General features: G+C 40.8%; 1 pseudogene; it reads left to right on the top strand.

Moving 5' to 3' along the window:
• Positions 1-519: 519 nt before the first annotated feature.
• LOC108305962 lies at positions 520-1,432 on the top strand (annotated as a pseudogene).
• The last annotated feature ends 3,897 nt before the right edge of the window (positions 1,433-5,329 follow it).

Consider the following 5,329-nt stretch of genomic DNA (forward strand, 5'->3'; position numbering starts at 1 on the left):
CAGCTCACTGCAACCTTTGCCTTCCATGTTCAAGCAATTCTTTGCCTCTGCCTCCTGAGTAGCTGGGATTACAGGCGCCCGACCACGTCTGGCTAATTTTTGTATTTTTGGCAGAGATGGGTTTTCACCACATTGGCCGGCTGGTCTTGAACTCTTGACCACCCGCCTCAGCCTTTCAATGTGTTGCGATTACAGGCATGAGCCACCGAGCCTGGCCCTTAATCCTCTTCTTATCTATTTATCCAGCAATTAAGTCAACTGATACTTATTTAGTGCCAACTGTGAACTGATTGTGCTAGGAGCTAGATCTATAATCATAAAACAAAACAAAAAGTTCCTTAAAGAACATATGATCTCATAGTGAGACAAACAAATAAGCATTAAATAATACCTAGTCAAGGTATCTGTCACTGCAGGCTGGACTCATGGTGTCACCACTGAGTTTCAACACCTGGTGATACTGGTGACTGGTGTAGGGGAGGGCTGCACCCAGTCTATGCCCTGGCTTTTGTAGAAAAAGGAGCATTAATTGTTGTGAATTATTTAAGGGAGGACTTCAAGGGAGTTGGTGAAGGCTCCTTAATTGCTGATAAGGTTGTTGAAGAAATGAAAAACAAAGGTGGAAAAGTGGCCAACTATGATTCAGTGGAAATGGGAGAAGGTTGTAAATGGTCTTAGAATAGATGTGGTCAACAATTCATTCTTAGGGACCATTCTTTTGCTAGGATAAGTGATGAAGACTGAGATATCCAGAGTTCACTTGCGGGGCTCATTCCAAGTGACCCTGGAAAGCATGTGATCACATGAAGAAGCAGAAATACGTTAGGATCATTATGACTTCATCAGATTCAGGAATATATGGCAGCTTTGGCCAGGCAAATTATAGTGCTGTGAAGTCTGGTCTTCTGGTCCTGGCAAATTCTGTTGCAGTTGAAGGCAGGAAAAGCAACATTCATTGTAACACAGTTTCTCCTAATGTTGAATCAGGGATGACTCGGTTATGTCTGAAGATCTCGTGGAAGCCCTAAAGCCACAGTATGTCGCATCGCTGGTCCTTTGGCTTTGCCAGGAGGGTTATGAGGAGGATGGTGGCTTGTTTGAGGTTGGAGCAGGATGGATTGGAAAATTGTTCTGGGAACAGCCCCTTGGAGTGGTTGTAAGACAAAATCAGCCAATAACACCTGAAGCAGTGAAGGCTAACTGGAAGAAGACGTGTGACTCCGAGAATGCCAGTAAGCCTCAGAGTATCCAAAAATCAACTGGCAGTATAATTGTAGTTTTAAGTAAAATAGATTCAGAAGGAGGAGTTTTAACAAATCCTATCAGTCAGGCAACATGAGGATGTGCTGGAGCTACTGGCCATAAACTCCCTCCATTTTCTTCTGCTTATACAGAACTGGAAACTATTATATGTATGCCTTTGGAGTGGTAGAATCAATCAAGGATCCAAAAGATTTGCAATTTGTTTCAATTCATTCATTTCAGAGGAAAAAGATAAAATATTTGAAATTTGTTCATGGCTAGGCACGGTGGCTCACGCCTGTAATCCCAGCACTTTGGGAGGCCAAGGTGGGCAGATCACAAGGTCAGGAGATTGAGACCATCCTGGCCAACACGGTGAAACCCTGGCTCTACTAAAACACAAAAAATTATGCAGGCGTGATTGTACACGCCTGTAGTTCCAGCTACTTGGGGCCTGAGGCAGGGGAATCGCTCTAGCCCAGGGGGCAGAGATTGCAGTGAGTGCAGATCGCACACTGCACTCAGCCTGGTGACAGAGCCAGACTCCATCTCAAAAAAAAAAAAAAAGAAAAAAAAGAAATTTGTTCATGAAGAAAGCTCTGATTTCTCCTGTTTGCCTACCTTTGGAGTTATCATAAGTCAGAGATCTATAATGGATGGAGAATGAGCAGAAGTTCCTGGGCTTCCAATGAACTTTGCAAAGGTTGTTTATGGGGAGCAATACTTGGAGCTATATAAACCACTTCCCAGAGCAGAAAAATGAAAATGTGAAACAGTTGTTGCTGATGTCCTAGATAAAGGATCTGGTATAGTAATTCTTATGGATGTCTATTCTTATTCTGAGAAGAAACTTATGTGCTATAATCAGTTCTCTCTCTTTCTCTTGTTGGCTCTGGAGGCTTTGGTGGAAAATAGACCACCTGAGGCTGTACTTACGGATACCACCTCTCTTTTTTTTTTTTGAGACAGTCTCCCTGTGTCACCAGGCTGGAGTGCAGTGGTGCAATCTTGGCTCACTGCAACCTCTGCCTCTCTGGTTTGAGCGTTTCCCCTGCCTCAGCCTCCCAAGAAGCTGGGACTACAGGTGCACACCACCACGCCTGGCTAATTTTTGTATTTTTAGAAGGGATGGGGTTTCACCATGTTGGCCAGGATGGTCTTGATCTCTTGACCTTGTGATCTGCCTGCCTCGGCCTCCCAAAGTGCTGGGATTACAGGAGTGAGCTACCACGCCCAACCAGTACCACCTCTCTTAATTAGGCTGCTTCTTTGTATTGCCTCAGCAGAGACTGGAATCTGTTACACTTTGATCCTAATTTTGCTAGCCTAGCACGTTTTGACATGTGTACATAGATGATGTGTACACAGATTAAGTACATTTGGATTTTTTCCCAGGCATGTTTTATAGCAGTTTGCAGATAATGTGTCAAGATTCAAGGTGACCAAGTCTTGTTTTGCAAAACCAGTGTATCCAGGGCAAACTCTACAAACTGAGATGTGGAAGGAAGGAAACAGAATTAACTTTCAAACCAAAGTCCAAGGAACTAGAGACACTGTCGTTCCAAATGCATATGTGAATCTTATACCAACATCTGATATTTCAGCTAAGACAGCCTCTGAATGTGAGGAACTTCAGAATACCCTTGTATTTGAGGAAACAGGTCATTGCCTTAAGGATGTCGGTGTGAGATGGTAAAGAAAATAAATGTGGCTAGGTGCCGTGGCTCATGCTTGTAATCCCAGCACCTTGGGAGGCTGAGGCGGGTGGATCACCTGAGGTCACGAGTTCGAGACCAGCCTGATCAACATGGTGAAACCCCATCTTTACTACAAAAATTAGCCTGATGTGGTGGCAGTTGCCTGTAATCCCAGCTACTGGGGAGGGTAAGGCAACAGAATCACTTGAACCCACGAGGTGGAGGTTGCAGTGAGCCGAGATCATGCCACTGCACTCCAGCCTGGGCAACAAGAACAACACCTTGTCTCTCACAAACACACACACAAATTACTCTCTTCACCCAAATATGCAGAAGTGATGTGAACTAAGATGTAGAGGAAACTGCTTGCCATTTGCAGATGTCAGATAACTTTTCAGATTTTTATTTTTTAGTTTTTTTCATGTATCATTTTTACAAGGAACTATATATATATAAGCTAGCACAGTTAACCTTCTATTCTTAGATCCGTATCTTCATAATAAAAAATTTTCACTCGTCTAGATTCTTTAGAATTTGTGACAGCATTTCTAAAAGTTGAAAGGAAAATTAAATGAATAAAGGCCACTTTGGTGCCTTTAAAAGATAAAAAATACATGTAAAAATCATGAAATATGTCATGCAGGAATATTGTGGATTAAATGAGAGGTTAAAACAGGAAGTCTTATTTAGACCTTCACCTCCTGGGTTCAAGCAATTCTCCCTGCCTCAGCCTCCTGAGTAGATGAGATTACAGGTGTGCACCACCATGCCTGGTTAATTTTTGTATTTTTTAGTAGAGACGAGGTTTCACTATGTTGGCCAGGCTGGTCAACATAGTGAATTTCAAAAGCATTATGCTAAGTGAAAGAATCCAGGTGTAAAAGACTATATATGATTTCATTTACATGAAACGTCCAGAAAATGCAAATCTACAGAGACAGAAAGTTGGTTAGAGAATGCCTGGGGTTGGGGTTAGTAGGACTGACTACAAATGGGCATGAGGAAGAGACTGGAAATCTCTTTTGGGGAGATGGAAATGTTCAAAAACTGATTCATGCTGCTATCATTAAATTGTATTATTAAGATCAGTGTATATTATGATATATAAACTATAGCTTGATAAAGCTGTTAACAATAAAAAAAAAAAGGAAGAATTGGAGACAATTTTTTTATGCTTAAGGGTCTCTAAAGGCCTTGCTCAGGGTCTACTACTTATAGAAAATGAAAGTTGAAAAAAATATGTATTTATCTTATATATATGCTTTTACTGGTTAAGAATTATAGTCCATTATCAATAAGAGATCCACCCAAGAATTCTGAACAGCAATTTCCTAAAATTATCATCAACACACACACAGGGAGATGCTTCTTAACTGTATATATGTATGTATGTATGTATGTATGTATGTATGTGTGTGTGTGTGTGTGTACAGGAAGCTCAGAAGGCAGAAGGGCAGAAAGTGTTCTCATCCTTGCCCCTCCAGAGCTTTTCTAGAATCTGTGCAACTTCCTTTTCTATTTCATTGGCTAGAATTTAGTCACATGGCTATATTTTGCTGCAATAGATGAAACGTAATTTTCCAAATGGGACTTTGTTACAAATAATGAAAGAATGGATATTAGGAGGCAAGCTGACAATCTTTTCCTCAATGTCAGGGACCAATCTCTTAATTATATTACTTTGGACACTAAAATACTCTGTATATAAGAGGGAGTAGTAGGGAGAAGACACAAGTCTAATTTTTCAGTGGAGAAACCTGAGAACTACAACTTCAGTTGGTGAAGTCAACCAATAGTCAAAAATCACATCACTAGTAGGCAACCTTGATATGACCACTTTGCCTCTGTGATCTTCCTTCCCCAAACCCATAATCCTGGTCTGGTCATGAGAAAAACAGACTATTCCAAAATAAGTATCTTCTAAAGTATTTGCCTGGCATCCTAAATATTGTTAATGTCATTAAAAATATCCACATCCACTGGGTTGTCTTTTTGTTGGTGAGTTTTAGGAGTTATATATATTATTTGTTGAAGCACAAAGTTTTAAAATTTTGATAAAGTCTAATTTATCTAATTGCCAAATTCAAGCTCATGAAAATGTCCTTGTTTTCTTCTGAAGATTTTACTTTTAGCTATTCAATATAGGTCTTTAATCCATTTTTTTTTTTTTTTAATATCAACTTTTGGCCTAGCATGGTGGCTCACTCCTCTAATTCCAGCATTTTGGGAGGCCAAGGCAGGCAGATCACCTGAGGTCAGGAGTTCAAGACCAGCCTGACCAACATACAGAAATCCTGTATCCACTAAAAATACAAAATTAGCTGGGTGTGGTGGTGCATGCCTGTAATCCCAGCTACTCGGTAGGCTGAGGCAGCAGAATCACTTGAACC

Source organism: Cebus imitator, unplaced genomic scaffold (assembly GCF_001604975.1).
Source record: "Cebus imitator isolate Cc_AM_T3 unplaced genomic scaffold, Cebus_imitator-1.0 Scaffold68, whole genome shotgun sequence".
Lineage (NCBI taxonomy): Eukaryota > Metazoa > Chordata > Mammalia > Primates > Cebidae > Cebus > Cebus imitator.